The 23,706-nt window shown below is 42.4% G+C and overlaps 1 long non-coding RNA gene across 2 annotated transcripts; it reads left to right on the top strand.

The window, feature by feature from the left end:
* Nucleotides 1-20,793: 20,793 nt before the first annotated feature.
* On the top strand, nt 20,794-23,404 carry LOC149919586 (uncharacterized). 2 transcript variants are annotated; one of them, XR_016463653.1, is made up of 4 exons: nt 20,794-20,871; nt 21,678-21,756; nt 22,243-22,322; nt 23,205-23,404. It is a non-coding gene; the product is annotated as an uncharacterized LOC149919586 (long non-coding RNA). The 2 variants fall into 2 exon arrangements; XR_016463652.1 differs by having other exon boundaries at nt 20,799-21,756.
* Nucleotides 23,405-23,706: the final 302 nt, after the last annotated feature.

Raw genomic sequence — 23,706 nt, 5'->3', positions numbered from 1 at the left:
TGTTAGGGACCAGTTGTTTATAATATCCTACAAGCCTTATTCCAGGCTAATGGCAAGACAGTGAAAACAGTGTCTCTTACTATTAACTGAAGATTGTAAAAAACAGTAGAAGCAACAGAATATGATAAGAAAATATAAATTTGCTTTCAAAATGAGTGTTTTAATTTGAAAGACAATCTGAGATTTTTTCCCCTAAGGCAAACTTTCCAATTCAGATTGTTTTTGAACTTTCCTTTCCATGAAGATTCATTATTTGTACTGTGTTGTTTGTTATTGTATTTTGTGAAAAAAAAATGTTGATTTTATCAAAATAGTATTTTCTGGTGAATACTGTTTCAATTAAAATTTTCTCACTAGTTGTGACACTTTCCTCCTCCACCCTCTGAGCTGTGGTAAAAGGGTGAGGGAAGTTATTATCTTTCCTTATTTTTTTCTAGTGCAGTGACTTCGAGAGCTCTAGGGCTGTTCTGCAGAGAGATGCACAACTGTGAGACATCAGTATGGATTGGAAATTTCTACTGTCAGTCAGTTCCTCTTTCTTCCACCATAAAGTAATCTGTATTTCCACAATATCTGCACAAAGGCACACTTGCAAAGATATTTTTCTGGAGATAGCATGTATAGCAAACCCTCTTTTACTTGTTCTCATCTCTTCTTGTAATATTATACGGAGTTTCAGTTCACTGTGTTCCTCCTCCTACCCCTGAAATACAGCCAACTGTGAGCTGCAGCTATTAACCCATCACACAAACAATACCACAAAACAGATTGTAGAAAGTGAAGAAATTCTAAGAAAGGCAACAAATTGAATGAGGACAGCAAAGGTTGTCTAGACAGTGACATCAAAGTATTATAAGGAAAGAGAAGTAGTTAATATCTGTGCAGAATAGCCTTCACCTTGATGTTCTAGAGATACCAGCCTCCAAATACAAGCTTCTGAGGATGGGATGTTATAGTAGTCAGGTTTCATCCAGGAAGACAAGTAGATCAGCTGCCCTAACCGGTGATTTTTATTAGACTTTTGAAGTCCCAAGGAAATAGCTGCAGGCATCATTCCTTGAAGTTTTAAAACTGGCCAAAGCTTCAAGACTGGGTCATGCAGTAGCAGGACGGGTGAACAATATAAGATGGACCAAACAGCTGTATCTATGACCACTTTTTGTGAGTCTGTGAAAACAAGCAGAAGGAAGATAAACAAGGTCTGAAGTAACCTCATGTATGAAGTTAGAAAAGAATGTGAACCAGCATAATAGAAGTAGGGATGTGACAAGAGAAAAGCTTTCAAAGAGAGTGCTCTGACAACCTGTCAACCATAGGACTAGAAATGAGGGAAAAGGGAAAGATGTACGGTTAGCCAGAGGATAGGGGAAATGTGTGTTAGCATAAGTAGTTATTTATGTGAGGGTGGTTCAATAGGAGTCTCATTCAAATTGGAAGAAGGACTGCATCTCAGGTTACTCAAAGACTAGTGGCTGGAATAGAGCACTGTGGCACAAAACCTGCATGTGAATTCTTGCTGCTTTAGGTAAAATGATGAGGATGGAAGGTTGCCAGACACTGTCGTTGTGCGTTCAATGAACGAACAAGAAGCAACTGCAAAAGTCTGCACACATCATAAGTTGCATAGCAACACTAAACTGTCAGATTGCTGTTATGGCAGTCCTTTACATTATCTCCATTATTAGGTCTTTGTAGGAATTGTTTAATATGATGTTACTTGAAAGTCTACTTCCAAGCTGACTGTTTGGCCTTTGTCCTTTGCTGAGTGGTGCCATATAACTTGCTGCAAAGGTGTCTCTAAGTAGCACAGCAGAGAGAAAAGTCCTTGAGAATCCATCAGCATAGGCATTAGGGAGAAAAAGATGTGTCCATTCAGGATGGGACAGGGAGACAGATCAGGGAGCACCAATATCCTAAGACAGTCTGGTGTCTGAGAAACTCCACAGGATGTACTTTACCCCATAGTTCTCAGAGCTGAGTCTTCACAGATCCAGTCAAAAGGGTGTTTTGAGCAGTGAGACACAGATGCTCATAAGACGTATGTTTCAAACTCTACCAGTGCACTGTTGTTCCCAGTGGTTGGATCACTTCCACTGACCATTGCTGCTGTGAAATCCTAACTTCCAGCCAGCTGTTTCCCGCTTTTCAGCATAAGCATTTTGTGAGATGTCTTCTGGCTTAGTGATTTTTCCTGGTGCTGAAGCACACAAGCAATCACAGCATCATCATCTTGTCATGCACTTCCACTGTCTGAAACAAGACCTAATAAGTCTGCTTTCTTGCAGCATGTGTCCCACATTCTTTCTTTCCTGGATGTCTTGTATAACACAGCTTTTCTCTCCCTTTTTCATTCTGATGCTGCTTTTGCTGACACAGAATCCTGAAATGCCCCTGACACCTCTTTGTAGCAAAGGCAACCAGGGTCACTGGAGCCAAGGTATAGCTAGAATTTTAAGGACAAACTCCTTTACTGCAAACATCAGACTGACATGGACTTTGGACACCTGTTACAGTGGAAATTAGCTTACAAGTCTTTTATACTGGGTGATAGAATCTCTGAGGGTGGCCTACTTAAGTGGATATTTCTCAGTGATATATCTCCTTTCTGAAGAATGCCTGATTGTAAACTATACTGTTATTTATTTATTTTTTCAAGATCACTGCTGCAAACTGTGAAGAAGCAAATAGACCTGAGAATGAAAAAACAGTCTACTCATACCCTCCGTATAGAATAATGGAATTATTCTGCCTTCTTAAAACAATTGATGAGGAAACAAACAGCATCAAGATGCAGTCCTTTTATGTTCATATGCCTAGAACCCAGAGCACACAAATGGCATAACAACTGGAGTAGACACTACAAGTTACTTTTGTTTGATATTAAGGGAATTAAGCTTAGACAAGGTATAACTCAGCAGGTGATAATATCCATGCATGACATTACTAAAAGAGATTTGATGACCATGGATTTCTTCTTAATGAAGGAACATCCCCTCTAATGCAAAATAACCCCACCAATCATCACAAAGATGTTCATGTCTTTTCTACTTTCTCCCCTTGAGTATCTCCCATGAACATGATCTGCTGGATAAGACACTCCAAAGAGCTTATTTCTCTCTTTGTGAAAGCCTCCCTCTGCCTGTGTTTTGGATTTTTCTTGTTTCCCCTGTGAGGCTGAGGTATTTGAGGTCATCAGACAGCCAGGAGGTGTGGGAATGGTTCATAGGTAGCACCCAGCTTTGTAGTTTAGACGTCCTGAGGACCACCGTCAGGAGAAACTTATTCAAGAGTTCTGCACTACAGATGGAATTGGGTGCCTCATAGCTGGTCTGTATTTGTTTGACAGACCTTCAATGGTACTTCAATGAAGTTGTCAGCTCTGTTGTAATTTTTAGGCTGCATCACCCAGACTGAAGAGTTTCATATCACTTTGCTACCATGGACTATCTGGAGGTTGTTCTATGGGGCTGGTACTCATTTGAGAATCTTTTACAGGTTTTTCTTTTTAAGTTGATCATCAAGTTTTTGATGAAGATTGAGCAGGTCTGCTTTGCTGAATGAAAGATTCTTCTATTGAGACCATACACAATGGTCAGATCTCTCTAAGATTTCTGTCCATGTATCAGTCTCACTCTGTCTTACTATGTACCATCTTTGCAGTGCCGGAGTTTTAATTCAGTCTGTTTCCTATGGCCTCTTGAGGATAAGTTTGCAAGTTAAAAAGTGCTGAATAAGAACAAATGAGAAATGCAAAAGAAGTGAAAATACTCATGTTTTAAGGAAGATTTCTTTAAATCTTCTGTCAGCATTGCTTGCACATGTGCTCATTTCTGATAAACATTCAAAGGCTCAAATTTCTTGGTGCTAGTAGACATGAATAATAAATGTCAAAGTTGCACATGACTACTTGCCATAAATTAATATTAAATGTGCACACACACACTTCATCTGGAGGTGCTCATCCACTCCTCTTGTCAGAAAACAGAATAAATAATGATCAGAACAATACCTAGAGGTAGTGAATTCTGTCTGGAGATGTGTCAGGAGCATTGTCTTCAATCTTGCAAATGGGACAGAGTTCCTCGGTGAAGTGACTGGTTTGGTAGTCACAGAGCTTCCAACTCTCTAGCTAACCTGCAGAACCAAGTGAGGATGCAGATTTGATTATTTTCTCTTCTGTTCTTGACTGCTCCTTTTAAAAGGAGTCACTCACCCTTTCATTTACTTCTCAGGGCATGAAGTTATCCATCACCACCTAGCACATGTTGCTGTCCATCCAGGCTGGGCATGTTTGCTTACTGATTTCTATTTTTCTCTCTGCCTCTCTTCCTCCTTGTCTTGCTTCTTTACTTTAGAACACCTCTGTTTCTGCTGTTGGTGCTCCTCACTGCAGGTGATCTCTCCTCCCTTGCATCTCTTCTGAGCCGGCTGGAGGTCTCATGCAGCAAGGTTTCTTGCAGAACAGGTATGATGGTGCATTTGGCATTTATGTATCTCTCCCACTGGTCTTGTGCTTTTCAGGATGAAAAATGTGCAGTTCCAAGTTCTCTCAGTTCTTTCCTGCTTGGGTTTTCCACCTGACAGCCTCCAGAATGAATGTGCAGAGATGCAGGACATGGGAGGATGTCATGTAAGTGTCATGTCTCCCACCATGATGGACAATAACAATGGGCTTTTCAGGATTTCTTGAGGGGATGGACTTGATAGTGGCTTTAAGAAATGAAGTTTAGTCAGAAGGGACTTGATCAAAGTGTCTAAAGTAACATATCATAGAAAAGTTCTGCACGGAATACCTTTTCATTGTGTCTCTCAACAAATCAACAAAGGGCCGTTCAGAAAAAAATTAGCAAATACAATATCCGTGCACTTCACACACTTGTAATTAAACCAGAAGGCCGCAGCAGGGCCAGGCTTCAGCTCCCCACCGCCCTGCCCAGCCATGGCCTCTGTCCAACCAGGCCCACTTGCAGGCTCACAGCCTGGCCTGGCTGCAGCCTGGCCACAGCCCTGGAGAGGTGCCCAATACTTGGTGCTGGGGCAGCAGGATGAGCACTGGAAAGTTTGTGGGCCTCCCGGTGCCCTGACACATCCTATGCTGTTTTATGTGGGCACTGTTGGACCCTGTCAGCTGCATCCCACTCCGCTTGTGTGGTTTCTGTGCAGCCTATACCATCATGCGCCTTAGCCAATAACATTTTTGAAGTGGATGATTCCCTCCCAGTACACTGCTTTTATCTACAGCAAGAGTATTAATGCCTGCCAGGATATAGAACGGGTTGCGGAGACTGTAAATGCAGTACTTGGACTAGTAAGTCATTTTACCAATGCTGTTTCCCTTAAAAGTGATCATTGTTAGAAATCATTGATCTTTTCCTTGTCCTCTTAGTCCAACAATATCACAGCTCCAAAATGGGAAGCCTTGCTGTGTGAGCAGAGATACACAGATCAATATCTCTTCTCAAAGCAGCAAATGAAAATGAGTGGTACAAAGATAGCCTTCCACAGCCCTGTTAGCAGGAACAGCTTGAAGGCAAGCATCAAATGGCATGGCAGCTGAAATGAAAATAAGTGAATATGGATGTTTTTTGCATCAATCTCTCTTGGTTTGGAGTTTAAGGATTATTATTTTCAAGATAATTGCAACATTTCCTTCATGTATTTCTGAAGTTTCAGAGGAGAGGGAGGCAAATAAGACCTTGGCGATGATGAGTAGAAGGTGAATCCATTTCAGAAAGGCAGGTAGTCAGAAAAGACTGAGGGTACCCATGCTTTTGTGAGCACTAGCTCCTATGCATACTAAAACTGCAGGCCAAAATGTCTTTGCTCTGGATTTACAAGCTGTTATATTGTACTGCTCAACAACCAAAGTCCCTAAAACTAAAATCCATTAACTAAAGAGTACAGCCAGGGTGAATTTGGTTCCAGATCTCCTAATGATGAGGAATTTGTGCTAAAATTGTTGAATCCAGTGTGGATTTTTTTTTTTTTAATTTTTTCTTTTTTGCACCACACAGGAAGAGAAATTGTGGACAAACTCAGTTTTGCCCTTCTTTTTATCTTAAAGCAGAAGAAGAAGAAGAAGAAGAGGAAGAAGAAAAAGAAGAAGAAAGGGGGAGTAATTTTTCAGAGCAAAGAGTTAAAAAGTATTGGTGTGCTGACATCCATCACTTCATTGCGTCATGTTGTGACCAAGGGGAGATGGATTTTCCCCACGTATGGAGCCTTTTGGCTCTTTCCAGTTTTGATGGCAAGGTCAAATTCCCAGCCCAGCTGCTTTGCACACTCATGGGGTATGGCTGGGCTGCTGCTCGCATGCTGCTTGATGGCCTTGCAAGTGCAGGACCTGGCTGTGAATCAGGTCCAAGGAATCCCATAGGAAGCCTTCACAGTGAGGACTGAACAAGACAAGGCTGCATGCATATTAACCTCCTCCCCACAAAAACCGAGAAGGTCTCCTAACACTCTCCTTCCCAAACCCCCACCACTTTTCCTCTTTCTTTGATTTTTCGGCTAAAAATAGGGTGACAGAGGGACTGTGGGGTAAGCAGCTGGAGTAGAGCGGAGCCAGTTGCCATAGAAACCAATGAGCCACTTAGCAGCACTTGCCTTGCTTCTTCGCTTGCTGATTTTTTTCTTTCTGGTGCATGGAGGGGTAGCTGGGGGGAGATGGAGGGCCCTTGCTCACTGCTCTTGGCCAACACTGCCTCCCAAGTGAGGCAGGAGAAAGGGAGAGGATGGCGATTAGGCAGACAAAGAGTTTGGGTGTGAACACGTGTACATGTGCTGAGAGCTTCCTCTTCATCCTGGCATCTGGTTTTCCTCCCATGCTACTTATCACTTGGATGGTGCCCCAAATATTCAGAGAGCTCTCCAGTCTGCTGGTATCCTGCCCTGTTCATAAAGACATCCTGGTGGCAAACAGTTGTCAAAGCAGGATTTTATGCATTTGACCATGTATTTTGTTACACTCTAAGCTTGACTTACAGCAAAGCAGAGGTGAACGTGAGAGCTCGAAGTGGAAAATGTTCTTCTCATCTCAGGTCTTTCATGAAAAATTAATATTTGGGTAATTATTTAAAATAGTTATCCAACCTACTTTTTCTTCACATGGGGTGAAAGTTGCTTCAAATTGGCTGCATATGCATTTCTCAGTGGGGAAAACCTACTTCAATGAAAGATCTGAAGTGATAAATGGGATACTTGAAATGTATTAAACTACAATTTGGTTACACCTGATATTGGTTTGCAGTGCCTGCTCTTCAGATTGTTTTTCTCCTTTTTTTTCTTTTTTTTTTTTCCATGACTGAAGACATACATTGTCAAGTAGCACATACTTCACTAAGTTTATTTTTAAACTTGGAAAATATTATCACTAGCAAAAAAAGTATTGGATTGGCAGCTCTTTAGAGAATGAAATCTTCTTTTCATCCCTGTTGTGGCAGAGCCAGTTTTGGTAAAACATTCCTACGCTGCTCTTCATCAGTTTGCTCCAAGCATGGCTTCCTTGTAAACCAAGTCATTACAAAAAAGCTCCAGCTGCTCACACCTGGAAGATGCAAACCCCAGATGTCTGCTTGCAGGTGCTATTTTCTTTCTCATGCTGGGCTACGTGGAATTAATAGCAGCAAAGACAGACTTGGTAATGGGTCACCAAAACAGTAAAGCTGTAAGCAATTTGCCATCAAAACCACATCTGGTGAAGCTTGCTGATACAGAGCTGCTCCTTCAGGTTGCAGGTTACAAGCATTTATGAACCCTGGGAAGGAAAGTCTATCAGCCAGAAATCACGGTAAATAAAACTGACAGCAGCTGCTTCAAGTTGAGTGGATACTTGATAGGAAAACTGGATAGTTTTCCTCTTGCTGATCTGAAAATGGCTTCTTCATTGTTTTTAACATGAATGGTGGACTAACCAATAATAAATGACATCACATGGCATGTGTGTAGGGAAGTATAAATGTTAAATAATGAATCCTCATAAAATACTTGTAAAGTCAAATGAATAGTTTCGCTTCTACTTACTAGAGTAAAGACAAGGTGTGCATGACAGAGCTAGAGCTCGAGCTACACCAGGGCTGACCTGAGCACCTTCTTCATTGATAAGTGGTCTCCTAACTGAACTGTGGCTCTGAACAGGTCAATGGGAAGTCCAGCTCCAACTTTTGATGCTGGCTTTTAATATCTGCAGCATATTTCATATGCAGCATACAAGCAGGACGTACCTTCGCTACAAAGGTCTGAAGGACTTGTGGTTAGACAAGTTCACTTCAGAGTAACAGGGACCAGAGCAGAAATACAGACAAGGTCACATTGTGTTCTGGTGTTATCCTGGTTGACACAGCAGTCTTTTTGTAGTTCTTGACATCAGAACAACACTAAACAACCTTGGGGTTTTACTAATGTGGCACATCAGGGCCATTCGTTTAGTCACCCATGCTTCTCTCTCTGCTGCAGCGGACAGGGCCTGTGCAGTCATCTCATGTGCAATTAACATCCTTTCAGCTTTTAACTGAGACTGCAGTGCAAAATTTGGACCTGAATTAAAAAACGGTTCCCAGATTTAGACAGCTTGATCCAGGTTTGGTGGTGGCCCATTTTTTTGTGAAATGTATAACAGCAGCCAAGTGTCTTCTCTTGTATATTATTATGTTTCTTAATTTCATGGTGTGTTTTCTTTGTTTGTTGTAGTAGCCTGAAGTCATGCATCAAAACTCTAACTGCATTCATGAAAACATACCAAAGGCGAGCTTCACTGGCTAATTAAATCTTCCCTATTGCACACTGGCATGACAAATATAGATTTTAAACAAACATAATTTGCTATTATAGAGCTGTTCCTATTCTATTCACCTGATGTTATCAGAAGGCTCTGGCCTAGGAGGCAGGATATGCTCAATGCAGTGCAGGAGGAGCAAAAATCTGGGGCAGGTGGATGCAGAAATAAAGGGGTGCTTGTGTATAGAGGAATTCCTGCATGCTAGGAGAAGGAGATAAAGATTACAAAGCAAATACTTCCATCAGCAGGATTAGAAGCTGCATGTCTTCTGTTCTCTTTAGGAGACATTCAGAGCTGCAGCATGTTGGCTGCAGAAAGCAAATGAGATTTAGAATAAGAAGAACTGAACCCTATAGCAACAGCTTGTGGTGGAGGGGAACAGAGAACTGTCGAGCATGCTGAACATCAACAACAGATGGGCTTTTGTACAAAACATGGTACCACAGTTAGAATGGGAAGGAAAAATGATGGCTTTCCATCTCAGCCACAGAGCATGCAGGAAGAATAGAGGTGTTCTTGATTATTTGAACTAAAAGTGGGGATCAGCTAGTGTCGCCTTCCTCTTTTCCCTGTTTCCTAAGGAAACCTTTTCATTTTCTCCCCACTTCTCCTAGGATATGGCCCATGAGAAATGCTATTCCCAGCTTCCAAGGGAATGAAATTTTGGCAGAATCTAACTCCTAATGCTACTCACTACCACCAGTGTAGTGATTTGCCTTTAATACCCATTTTTTGCAGTCCATAGGCTGACATCTGCCATGAATCCTCCTGTCTGGAAGCATTGATGAAGAAGATGCCAGTAAATAGATGTGCCAGGTAACAGAAGAGAGAAGTGATGGGAAGAACTGGCTGGATTCACTGCAGGAACTAGCTCTGAGATGGCCTTGCCATATACTGCTATTTAACAAAATTCATGCATTTTTCCATTGGCTATGTCTCAGTTCTGATGGAAAATTCCCTACCTTCCACAGCGCATGTTGTTTCTAGAGGAATCCTAATATAAAATATTGTATTCTTTTCATTAACGACATTGAGGTTATATTGAATTTGTGTTGCACAGCACCTCTGTTTTCAACATAGAATGAGCTTTTGCACTGGTTGCAGTTCATTGCTGAACAAGGTGACAGGGATAGCAATGAGAGGTGATGCTAATACACGGTTCAGCCATTGTCCATACGGGGGCTGAGAAATGCCTGGTTCATTTAGGTGTTTTGTCCATTAAGATGAACCTAGTATAGCTAATGTTTCTGTTTTAATTAGGATTATATGCCAGTATGCAGCAAGGAAGTTTTTACGCCTTTCTAACAAGTGCTGAAGCATCGCAGAGCTGGCTGAGATAGAAAACTGAAATAGGATAGAACATCCCATAGGATAGAACATAGGATGCTTCCATGCTGTCCATAGATTCAGGAAGACAGCATTGCATCAGATTGGATCTGTTTGTTATTTTAAGGTTTCCTTACAGCTCTATGAGTAGAATGTTATTCCCTGAACAATGTGAGATCCTGCAGCTTAAGAAGAAATACTGTGGCATAAAATGTATTCCATGTGAAATTCTGCTATGGGAAATGTGGGGCCTTGACAGAAACCCTCCCACCTTGAGAAGAAACTGAATCCCAGAAAAGCGGATGGACTGCATGTTATTAAGCACCAGGGGAATGGGTTCAACTCCGTTGCCCTTTTTGGTGAGATTGCAGCTGACAGTTCAGGCAGGAGGATATGTGCAGTGAGTAACGTGAAGTGGGATAATGCATGCAGAACACTATGTGCTGGGAGACTTACATACGGCTATTGCTCAAAATAGTGTCTTCAGACATAGACTGCGGAGCGTGTGCATAATGGCTTTTTGCTGAGATTTTTGTAATGTATGATTTTTGATGTGAAGTAGAGGCTTCGCTTCTGCACAAAACTGTAGCTGCCCTTGCAGACTGTTGGGCATGTTCAGTGCATGACATTCGGGTGTTACTGTGTGCGTACACGGATAATACCTAGATGCATTTCTGAAATGATTGAGATTTTCCCTTCGTTCCGATCTAGTGTAATGACCGTTCCTCACTGAAGTGTTAATCTCAACTGTTCCACGCTTCAGTGCAAAAGGATCTGATTAATTATTTGTTTTCAGGTAGCAATACACTTTCTCCCATCTCTTCCTCCCTCACTCTCAGATAACTCAGGCGTAATGTCTTTGTGGTTTTTCCTGAGGTTTGCCAGAATCCTTTGTCACTGGGATGAGGCACAAGTATCTGCAGTTGTGCATCAGAACCAAAGGAGATCTCTGGGACTTCTCACTTTTGCAAACAAAAGAAAACCTGGCTGCTTTCTGCCGTTCCTTTTTCTAGGCTGATAACTCTGGGTATTGTTCACTGTCAGCACTAACAAAAAATGAATAAATTTAAAGTATGAGTCCTTTGAGCAGCTGAACGGAGAATTTTAGAATGAGAGCCCTTTCTCAAATTTACTTACTGAAAACCATTCAGAGCTTACTAGACTGCTCTCTGTTCTCTGCGGTGCTGTGAATCATGACACGAAGACACTATGTAAATATAAGATATTATTATTAGCTCCGTCCCGTGTTCAAGCCGGCTGCTAACAGCAACTGTCCTCTCCTTTCATTGATGTACTTGTGAGATCTGTCAATCACGGCTATGTCAGCAGCACAAGGGGGGGGGAGGATGCAAGTATGTTTATTTTTACTGACAAATGTATTTGCTAATGAGAGAGGAGTCCATTACTAGAGAGGGAGCCTGTGCAAGTTGGTGACTAAGTCAATTTGTTATCAAGCTCTGGCTTTAGTGCCAAGTATTACTTGTGAGAACTGAAAATCATCATTCCTCCACCCCCATCTCCCCTCTGCCTAGCCTCACATTCACTTCTGATATTAACAGGAGATCACAGCTGCTGGGAAGCCGGCAGATACAATTTTACAAATGGATGTTGTCTGATGTCAACCTTTCCTCCTCCCCTACCCGAGCATCTGACATTTCTCAACCAAGCGGACAGATGATAGAGCAAAACTGGGATTATTTCTTTATGTTCATAATAATAATGACTTATTTTCAAAGTGCTTTTGCTCGGTAAGGAGGGGGAATAGAATAGCATTTATCCAGCTTGCGTTTTCCCATCTCATCTGCTATTTTTTTTCTCACGAACAGTATCCTCCTTTTTTCCTTCGATCTCCTCCTCTCTTTTCTTCCTTTCTACATTTCTGGTCCCCAGCACATAACGTTGGTCTGGTGATGGCCCCCCACCTAAGATCTAACACAACACTCACCTAATTCATTCTAGAAACTACCCCTCTTTGCTTTCCAGTCTCTTTTCCTGAATGGAACCTTTTCCCGACCCAGCCTGCTTTCTGTGGGGTGCCTGGCAAATATCTTACAGCCTGGGGAGACACGCTTCATTCCCACTGGAAACAGCAGTGTGTAGTGGCTACCGTTGGTGTAAGAAATGACTGCTGTCTGCGGATTGGAGAGAAATGGCAGCTCTCACGCTGAGAGCTGAGCCTTCTGCCTCACTACTGCTTAAAGCAGCTGAAACCTCATTTTGCACAAGGTAGGACATCAGGGCCCTTAAAAAGGGAGAAATCATGACAAACAGCATAGTGTTGGAAGGGATTTGGGGCTGTTGGGCAGATAGAATCTTTCAGCTGTAGTCTTTCAGAGAGGTGCTCATCCAGAGCTGTCTCCAGTGGCAGAGTGTTCTCTGCAGATACACCACACAGCTCCTGCTTCATCTCCTCATGCTGCGTGTCCCGCTGCTGGCTGGGCTGTTTCTCTAGGGTGAAGGCTGAGGTGGTATCAATACAGGTAGGGGAATGGGTGTGTCCTGTACAGCCAGTAGTCTTAATTCTACCTCCAGAAAGACCTTATTTTTTACATCGTACAATCACAGAATATCCTGTGTTGGAGGGGACCTATAAGGACCACTGAGTCCAACTCTTGGCTCCACACAGCACCACCCAAAAATCGGATGGTATGACTGAGAGCATTGTCCAGATAGATGCTCTTTAAACTTTGGCAAGCTCAGTGGTTCTCTGAAGAGCCTGTCAGTGGAAGGAGGGAAGGGTAACTACCAGGCATGGACCCATCCCCAAAACATAAATATTCTCAGGTACCTACCCTTTTTATCCACTGCAATACCTTTCTCCAGCTTAGATCAGCTCTTCTCCAGTGAAGCAATTCCTGTGTGATTCATGACCTGATTTTTGCATGCTCTCCTTATTTCACAGCCTCTTGGCATTGCCTTGCCTGTTCACCTGGCATGTCTGCGTGGAAAAGGTCTCCTCATCTCCTCATGCTATCTCTCTTTGTTCTGGGTCTGTGCCCCCTTTTATCTCTGGCCAGGTCATGACCCAACCATGCCCTTGGTTTTACTGAACAGATGGCTACTGTTTTTTGTAGGTTTCTAAAAAAGAATGGAAATCTGTGTTTTTAACCTAGGAGAAAGGGCAGCTGACCTCCTGCCCATAGAGAGTGGAGGGAGCAGATGTTCTGCACAGTGCTCCTCCCTTGTCACCTTCGGAGAAAATGAGTTGATTTTGCTACACTCATATTTTGTATTGTAATACAGGCTTGGAAAAGAGAAATGGTGGGACTCTAAACTTTTTTTCCTCTAGGTAAGAAGGAAATAGGAAAGCTTGAATGCTTCTGCGGCTGCATTTATTTATTTATTTTTAATCCTGTTACATTCTGCATTATTTCACTGTAACTCATGTGGCAGGTTGCATTAGAGGTAGGAGAGAAGAAAAGAATCTCAGCAGGGGTGCCAAGGAGTAGAGAGGAGAAGTGGGGAATTCTATCCTATGGGTCATATCCTATGGGCCACATCTTATGGGCCAGGACAATATGAAGAAACATGGGCCAGAAAAGAGAATAAATTCACTGCAGATGTGGAAGAGCTTGGAGGGAAAATCACCAACACTTGTGGGGAAGAGCTGGATTTTTTTGCATCTGTCAGTGGCCATAGTCACAGGAGAGATGATCCAAAGCCACCATCTGCTTTTGTGTATGCTGCTGATTTGGTGAATGTCACATGTGAGGGAGCTGGGAACAGGCAGTTCAAATACAGTGGCATTTCCAGAACAAAAAACATCAACAACAACAAACAACAATAAAATCTTTTAATGACTTTTCTGGACTTACGTTCTTAAATTTATTCACAATTCTAATCCTCAGAATGCCCCATCTGTAAATTCCAGCCTACACCACTTTCTGTACAAAAGGAAAAGCTGTCAAACAGAAGAGGTTAAGGGATTTGCACCTAGATCCAGGATGAGGCAAAGTTTCCGATTCAGGTTTCATTTCTCGTTTATCTACTAGACCATAGGCTGCTTCCCTCCCTTTCCTTCATCTTCATCTTCTTGCTTTCTTCTACTTATCCACCACAGTTAGTGTGAAATCCTCCTCCACTGTTGGTTGAGCCATATAGGAACAGCTTTCTTGCTTTTCTGTCTCAACTAATCGCTTTTTAAAACATTTCAGCTGAAAGTGCATCTTCATAGCCTACGCTCTTGAATTTTTCTCTTCCTCTGCAATTATTTACCCCTCAAAAGTGGTTTTATTTAGCTGCAGTATGTACATTAAATATGAAAACGTGGTTGACTTTTTTAGAATAGTTATTATTATTCGATGATTTCAGATTGCATGGTGAACATGAAGTAAATAAATTTTGCTAAGTAGGTAGGCACTGTCAAGTGCCAGGGGTCACTTTAATATTTCTCATTAATGTCTGCTTGTAGGTGCCACAATCTTTGAGGGTAAAGGGTGCAGAATAAAGTTGAGTTGCATTTTGTGTTGGATGTTTCCGGGTCTTTGTCTTTATTTTGTAGTTTCCTTTGTTCCTGTATATCATTTGCTTTGCTCCCAGCATGGCTTATGACACAGCCCAGGAGGTTAGTTGGTGAGGCAGTAAGAAGACTCATATGCTGCAGAAGGGATTAAACAATATTTTCTGCTTACATGGGTAGAGAACTACAGGAAAAAAAAAAAAAGGAAATTTCAGATTTGGAGAGTATGCCTGCAAAATTCAAAATAGTCAAAAAACCTTCTCAGTTAAGCTTGACCTAAAACTTGCATGATCTATAATTTAGATCAGGTTTCAGGCAGTTTTAGCCACTTTTGCTGAGTGAGTTCAGCCACACATGGAATAGGCTTTGTAATGGAGTTGACAGGAAAATGGTGTACATCTGATCCCTGGGGCAGTATAGCTGATTCTGGGATCAGTTTAGCAGTTGAGATTAGAAAAATTTGCTTTCCCTGCTGTGATGAGACAACATCCTTCAATAGCAGGACAGGTGTTGTTTGTCCTAAGCATACTGTTCTCCGCAGGGTTTCTTGTTTGCTGCCCTATCCAGTCTTTACCCAGAGTCAGTTATGGACTGTGCACGATAGTTCCATTAATGTGTTTGTGTAATGTATACTTATTTTATATGTCATTTATGTGATTTTACAGATCAATGTTTCAGTTTGTAAGGCAGAAAGATTTGAATCCCCCCATTATTTGGTAGTTTGGAAGAGAGGTGCCTGAGAAGGATATGACAGAGATCTATGAGGTTCACAGACAAGGGTAGAAAGTGACTGTATTAATATAAAAAATAGGAATTCCCATTAAAACATTCATCCAAAACCAAAAAGAGGCACTTTCTTGAGATGGTGCGTATATAAACCATTGGATTCACAGGATGGTGCATAGAGCAAAATTATAAATAGTTCTAAGAGCTTCTTGACACATTTGTGGGGGCAAAAAAGGACATTAAGATCTATTAAACACTGACACAGATGTAATTTGGTTCAGGAAATCTCTCAGCCATGGATAGCTGGTTGCTGGGAGAGTACAGTGGAAGAAGGATCACTGTATATTTGCACTGTCTTTCCCTAATTCACTATAGTTTCCTGTTGCAGTCCTAGCACTGGGCTATGTGGTCCTTAGGGACCAGACTCAGACATATGCTGTGGTAGTTAGAAACATTTATTAAAGAACATGCAAAGAACTTGTTCTGAGTCAAGTTAAAAACTGGTGTTTAACTTATCAGTACAGGGTGGGTTTTTTTTTTCACTCTCTTGTCAGAATTTGTTCCTGTATATGATCAAGGGACAACAACAACAGCTCTAAAGTTAGGACAGTCAATAATCATTTGGAAGAAATGTTAACATATCTTGATTAAATATTAATGTTATGAGTCATAGGGAATTCTTGGATATTGGGGAGGGCTTAACTTGCAGTGGAACCTCTTGAGGGAATTATGGATTAAGGATAAAATATCCAGTATGTGTCTGAGAAATGCCTGGTACAAGGGTTGTTCCTAAAATTTTGATCCCTGATACAAGGGTTGTGTTTTAGCATCTTTTTAACTGGATGAAGCAGAGAACTCCTAACAGCTCAATTATAGCAAAAGTTTTGTTTTCTTTAACTGTTGTATGCATATCTCTAAGCTTAACAATCCTATTTTTAATATAGGAATTGTAGCAAGTAAATCCACTATATCTTTAGTTTTATTTTAATCTCCTTATCTGCAGTTAGAAGTGCCTACAGGAAACATTGAACTCCAGAGACTATTCCCTAGAGAACAGTGAATCATAAACCACTATCATGGTGTCCTGGGATGAATTCAAACCTTCTCCTTATGCTTTCTGGGCTAGTGGAAATGCTAAGGCATGTCCTGAAATAGTGATAGAGCACCAGGTGGGAAGGCAGGGCCAGCCTCAGGGAGCTCAGCTGCATGCAATGCACCTGAGTGACTGGAAGGGGTGGAGCCAGGATTCACCCCTTCCCAGACTTCATGTAAAGGTTAGCAGTGGAGCCAAAGGAAGCTTGCTGGAGATCCCTGCATATCTGAGGCCTTCTAAAGATAAGCAGGTTTTTTTTTTCCTTTGTTTCTGTATCTACAGCTGCTGCAGTTCGGCTTGTCCTTATCTGTTGCAGCTAAAGACTTTGCTACCCTACTACTATCACTGTTCTTTCCATAGCATTATTGTGCTACAGTTGGTATGAGAGTTAGCGAAACAAAATGTCAATATGGAAAAGCTGTTTTCTATCAAGAAAGTTCACTGTTGATGGCCATTTTAGCACAAAGTAAACCAGTGAGATCCATTTCTGTACCTTAAGATTCTTCCATGAGTTTGCTTAGGTTGTTGAGCAAATGCAGGTTAAGCATATTTTGAAATGCACTGGAGGTAAATCTTAGAGAGAATAGTTGGAGGTGGGAGGGTATATTCTTCTTTGTTATCTTTGACTTCTATGGTATTTTTATTTTTTTTTCCACTGTAACCAGCAGATCTCTTTCTTCCTTACAGTCAGCACAGTATTTTATTTTAATGCAAGGATGTTGGTCTTGGTGTAGATGGATATCAGGACAGTACAGGTCTAGTATATGGAGAGGCATATTTTCTAACTACTTTTGATATTCCTAATGGCTGTTTAATTAGAAGGATAGGATATGTCCCAGAAGTAACACTTCATGAATCCCGATGACCTGAATATACACAGATGCCATGGGAAAATCAAGAGTTGCACGCACTGCATACCTCAACTCATTGCTTTCCTATCTGAACTCCTCCTAGCTTTGATCTCTTTTGTCTTTCTCCATGTTCACCGTCAAAAGAGCTAGTCTGACCGACAAGTGGTTGTGTCTGACATGATACCCAGCTGCCCTCTCCCTTCCCTTTTCCATGCAATATATACTAAACAGGTTCTCCTTATTGTTCTCCAGTAACTAAGCAACCATGAAATGTCAGCCTGGCCTAAATAAATATAAAAGGATACATATCTTTGTAATATATTTTTATATATGTGTGTGTAGTTACAGATATATATGGTCATCTGAGCAAGTTTACTTGTTTATCTGTGAAATCTAAATGTGACAATAATTTGCACTTCCACCTGTGATCTTGAATCTTTTTAAGCATACTCATGCTCTCATGACGGGAATACTATCACTGCATCCAAGTGACAGGTAACTAAGCTGTGGAATAAAGAAATAAAGTGACATTTCAAGGTCACAAAAAGACTCAGCTGGAAATGCAGGAACAGCTTCTGGAAAAATGTGTACATGAAAATCCTGTAACGGATGCGAGTCCTTCACCCCATCACTGTTTCCAGTATTGCAAGCAGCAGGCTGGCATCTCCCTGTCTTTTCTCTAACCATCTGCTCCTTTTTTCCTCTTTCATTTTGCTCACTCATTGCATCTCTCTTGTCCCCCCAAATTTCCTTCTTGTTCCCAGTGACTCTTCCCCTTCAGAAGATGTATCTATATGAAGTAAAAGGGCCTTTTTCTTAGGTCCTCTCTGGCTTACTCCTCTTCTTTCATTGATGTGACTTCTTTCTGCTCAAGTCTGCTCTCTCACCACCTTTCACGTGTATATACAGAACTTGGCCAGCTGCAAAAAATGGTCATTCCAAGTGACACTCGTGGTGTCTCCTGAAAGCTGGGAATGTATGCAGGTTGCAGGGAAGAGGACTTTGCAAGCTGCAAATTTTTTTCTATTAGAATAAGAGACATGAGGATAACCTGGGGAGGGGGAAAGAAAAGACACTGAGTTCTGTTGCTCCTGTTTCATAAGCTCCTACTCAACTTCCAAAAGATGAGGATTCTTGGAAGTTTCTCCCATATGAAATGCATCTGTGCGGATCTTTATTATGAGTGAGTCATGAATCCTTGCTTCAGCAAAGCAGGACTAGAGGCTTGATTAAGCCTAGAGGCTTAATCAAACATCAATTTAGATGCTGTTCAAGACTTGGGGCAAAAAAGAAGTCAGAAAAACATGAGGTATCAGTGAATATCTGGAGTTCTTCATTGCTCACCAAGGAAAGGATTAGTGTTTCCCAGGTTGAGGATCACTATGGTGTGTTGATCAGTACTGAGAGCTGGTCTAAACTGGAGACTAAGTGTCAAGGAGTTATTTTTTCTGTCTAAGTAATGTGCACTTGGTGAACTACAGCAAGAGAAAGAGTCCTGAATTTCAGCTGAAAATGCATTTATGAAGTAAAGAGATTTACTTTAGAATCACAACTACAACAGGTTTTCCTGTGTAAATTTTGTGGGTTTAAAAGAGGAGTGGGAGGAAAAGAGCTGCAGCAGAGCTGGAGGCAAAAAGGGCAGGAACAGCTCTGTTGAAACATTACTATTTAAAGTTCCATCCTGACTACAGTGTTGTTAGCATGGCCCTGGCACAGCTTTACCATGTGCCAACTCACAGACAAAACCTGGACAGTGATGCCTTTGTCCATAGACTGGTCCCAGGGGTTGAAGGAGTAGAGGAGGAGAGTGCCTATAGGGAAATAAGCCACACTGTGCTTCTTGCCTTGCAAATGGGACCTTGTCCATTTTAGCTGCTGAGCCAGCTGGTTGCTAGGAGCAGAGGGACAGAGTGGGTGTAGAAATATTTTCTTCCAAGATCACAAAGGAAGGCAGTTGAGCCACATCCCTGACTCGGTCAGTCAGGCTAGGTCACTAAATGATGTTAAATTGCTCAAAAAGAGAAGTAATGGCTTTTAAATGATGTTTCCTCTTTTGTCTTCTGCAAGGGAAGATTCAGGGCAGCCGGTGTTGTAGCTCCATCTACCAAGAAGCAACGAGTCAAGCTCTGCTGTCAGTCACAGATGGTGTAATTAATTCTTCTAGGTAGTGTAATTAGTCTGTCCTATCAGCTACATATTTTCTCAGTCAAAATTATGCTAAAGCTAATAATACATAAAACAGAAAACAAAAAAGCAACTCAAAAAAAGGGGAAGCAATAATGGGAGGAGAAGGGATTAGAACAAAATTTACCAGTGTATAATTTTTTCTTGTTGTACATTTCCTCTTCCCTTCAGCTTCAAACACAATTCTGAACAACTGGTGAATGTAGCGAGCAGAATGAATACAAATTGGCTTACTTTAAATAGCAGCGTGTAGGACTTAGCCAAAGTCTGCTTTCAGATGCTGAGGCGCGATAAGGCACAGATCCTGCAATGAAACTCTGCGCGGGCATTGTGTCAGGGCTGTGCTTCTGCACTGTGCCGTGCCTGAAAGTCTGGGGTAGAGGAATGCAGCGAGAGGTGTGTGTCCACCGGTGGTTTGTGCTGTTATTCATTTGGCAAGATCTGTTGGTTGGGCTGCTGGTGCGTGGGGTGTCTCTGCCTCTGAGCAGGAAAGAGGCACCCTGAAGCAGGCACAGGTTTGGGAGTTGGTTCCCAAAGCAGGGAAGGTCTGGGTTACTTGGGATGGAGTCCATAAGGAAGTCTCATGGCCACCCATAGATGTGAGACTGTAACCCAGAAAAACCCCTGTGGACTTGTCTCCTTTCCAGCTCAGACACTAAAGCAGAACAGCTCTCTCAAATGGAGGTTTTTGTTTTTTTTTTCCCATAACCCAAATCACTTCAAAATGTAGCTGCTGTGGGAATTTCCTTGGGGCTCAAACTGGAGGGTCGAGCCCAGAAACTGAGAGGTGAAACATTCCTCGACATAACATAAATTGCTTCCTCAGACGGGTGGGGAGAGGAGGTGACAACTGGCCGGAACAAGCTGGAAATGGTGTCCCTGGGGACGTGCAGTGGACACAGCCTGTTGTCATGTGGTGATATGCTACCCCTGAGATGTTCTGATTCCATAGACGCGTGGTGACCTGATGGGGATGGAGAGGAATAGTTTTGGGGATGGAGGTGCAGTAATGCAGCTGGCCCCTGCTAGATGGACAGAAGTGTGGGTAGCTGGGGAGGACCTCTGAGAGCAGGGCATGTCTGGCTCTCTGCAGAAGGAGGGGGAGCGAGCATGCTTGCAAAGAAGACTGGTGCTGAGAACATTAAGCTATTTTGGGCAGAAAAGAAGACGATTCAAAGCAGACTGCACAAGTCAGTCTGGGTAATGAGAGACTTCTGAATACAGTTAATCTCCCTAATCACGCTCTTGTGTGAGCTCTCTGAAATGTGAGACTCTGGGTCTGGACAGGCTCTAGAAGGTCCCATGGCGGCCCTGGTTCCATTACATAGACCAGCACGTTACCTTGGAGCATCCTGTGCTCACAGTTCTCCTGGCCTGGGGCAGTCCCATGGTGTCTGCATAATTCAGTCTTGCTGTTGAATGACCCTACTGCAAAAGGAGAGGGGGAGCTGGCAGAGTGCGCAGAGAGCCTGTTTCCCTGGAGATAGTTATCTCTTTCTAAGAGTGGATTTAGCCCAGATGGGAAAAAAAAATGCTGAGCGGGAACAAAGTCCTTTTTTTAGAGCTTGTGGAGGCACAGCCTTTCCTACTGCTGACCCCTGAATCTTTGAAAGCACCCTCTTCTCTGGGAAGAGGTGGTGGGGCAGCTTGGTTCCTCTTGTCCTGAGCCTGCCACCATCTGTGATTGCTGCAGTGTTGCATGTCCTGGGAGAGGGTGCAGTGCTCTGGCCCCTGATGGGAGTTATCCCTTGGGAAGTGTTTGGTGTCCCATCTTCCCATCCTGCCACGGCTTCAGTTCAGCTGGCAGAAAATCAGGCATGGAGGTGCTCACTTGCAGTACCTCTGTGTGCAGGACAGGGGCAGCATCACGGCTACCCTTTGTGCCCTGTATTAAGAGGCAGGTTTGTGGCAAGCTCATACACAGCAAATAACAATGCCTTTTGGTCACTATCGAGCTGATACAGAACTTCTGGCATGCAGGCCAAAGCATACAAGCCCCTACATCCTCATCATGGCTTGAGGCAGAGAAGGATGTGTCCCTCATTCCACGAGATATGGTCATGGTCTCCCAGGGAGGATTAAGTGTAGAAGGAGCTCAGCTACTTGCAAACTGGTCTTTGTCCTTTAGACACTCAAGTAGCTCTTGGCACCACACGGGGGTAATCTCCCTGACAATTTAGTTTCTATCTTTCTCATCATATTGTGCTTCAATATCTCTTCTACCCTCTCCCACCCCCCCCAATCTGTCTCTCTTGTTGCTAGGTGAAAAACTCAGAGCAACCGCAATGGAAGCTGACTCATGGCCCATACATGGGAGATGGAGAAACTAAGTATTGCCAAAGTGAGCTGCTGCCAAAGCCCTGGCTGCATGGACAGCCTGTAATTGTCCTGAGCAACCTCAGCTGGGACCCCAACCCATGCACTGGCTCTGCTCCTTTTTCTGGGAGCACTTATTTAGCCTCAATCAGTGTCTGTGCTTGAGCTATTTTGTGAACAGATCTGTTCTCAGCTTTTCTGGGCAGAACTGAAGACATCAATGATGCTTACTTGGGCTTTTCTTTTGTTAGGCTGCCCAAACTAAGGGAGTACAATTATGTTCATACATCAGGTTAGCTTTTAAGTGGTCAAGCAGTTGGACTTGATAATCTTTGTAGGTTCTTTCCAAATGAACTATCCTGTATAAGAATGTAGTCATAAGGAAAAGGCTGTGTGGCTTCTCTCTGGAAACAAAAAACTTAAAACTATGAGCCTCCTACTATATATATATGTGCATATAGTATAATCTTGCTGCTTCTGCTAATTTTTTATTTTTCTTCTCTTATGCTAGTGACTAGAAAACTTTCTGCAGCAACTTGCATGAGATTCCACCTTGGGCCATGTTTATCTGGCAACACAGTTATTCCCAAGGTGAGTGAGAAGCCTCGCACAGCGAGTACAATGGTGCACAACATACTGGGCTCAGGACACTGAGATGCTGAATGTTTCTCAGGAGATGTGTGTAAGATGTGGGGGTTCATAGTCAGGAAAAGTGGAACACTTTTCAGATTTCTCTCGTTCTACTTTAAACTTGAAACTATGCAGTGACTAGTGGTGCTCAGGTTAATTTTCATTCCCTCTGTTACTGTAGACCTGATCATCAATTAGGCTGGCATGACAATTTCTCTCATTCGTATGTAATAGAAAGTCTGTAGGATGCTGGATTTGTCTGGCTATCATGTAAACCTGGAAGGCTGATGTGGCAACTAACCACCAGCTCTGGAGCTGTCAGCCTGACTTGGAAGGTATCTGAGAGCATGCAGGGGTGTATAGCTCTCCACTGTAGCTCTCTACTCCTGCTTCCATTATCCAAATGCTAAGGATACTTCAAATTCATGCTCTTAAATCTTCCTAGAGTACAGAAACAAAGGCTTGGTTTGGAGGCAGGTTAGTTTGGTATAGAATTGCTTGAGCTCTCCTCAGGATGAGAGGAGAAACTAATTTACAAATGTAACTGTCTGGCTTTGTAATGACTGCTCATTGCACGGTACAGGAGCTCAATACATGCAGCTGGGGTAGAAGGGAAGGGATTTGCACCAGGCTTGAAAATGACCTGCTTCTTGTCTTAGTTTAGCTAGAGTGGGGTTAAAGTGGCTGGAATATATAGTCTTGTACTGTATAGTGGCTGGAGTTGGGTGCAGGGAGTATGATTGAAAAGCAGACCTACTGAAGAGGAGAAAGGCAATTCACTGTCTCTACAGTGCAGAGATCTCCACTTAGATGTGCTGCACAGAATGCTTTCTTCTTTCCCAGGTGTACTTCTTCTATCAGGGTCCATGGGGCTCCCATACATTGACTACAGCTTCTGAAATGGACCAGACCTTGAGTGCTGCTAGTAGTGTTGATTAGCTCAGAAACTGTTTCCTGCTATGAAAAGAAACTTCAGATTGGTTCTCCCATGAGGTCTGGTATGAGATCTGGTGATATCTTCACATTTTACATTAATAAAATGAAGTCTGTTCCCTCTCTTACTTATATGTATAGCATGCTATATGAAAACAGTAGATATTTTTAATGTTTCAATAGCTTTTATCAGAAGAAAATGGAAACCACACTTCTTAAATGAATTTTATCTCCATGGCAGTTCCATAAATTCAAATCTGTGCCAGTTTATTGCAGTCTATTTTCTCCTCAGTGAACGTCTGCTTAACAGTTCAGAGCAGATACAGAGGGATGGGACCATTCTAACACACACCTAACTCCACCCTGTGGCATGGCAGAATTTATTTAGGTCACTAATTCTTTTTCCTAGCAC

The sequence above is a fragment of the Phasianus colchicus genome, chromosome 1, assembly GCF_987193195.1.
Source record: "Phasianus colchicus chromosome 1, bPhaCol1.hap1.1, whole genome shotgun sequence".
Lineage (NCBI taxonomy): Eukaryota > Metazoa > Chordata > Aves > Galliformes > Phasianidae > Phasianus > Phasianus colchicus.
The sequence above is the reverse complement of the archived record's forward strand: the minus strand, read 5'-3'. Positions and strand labels throughout refer to the sequence as shown.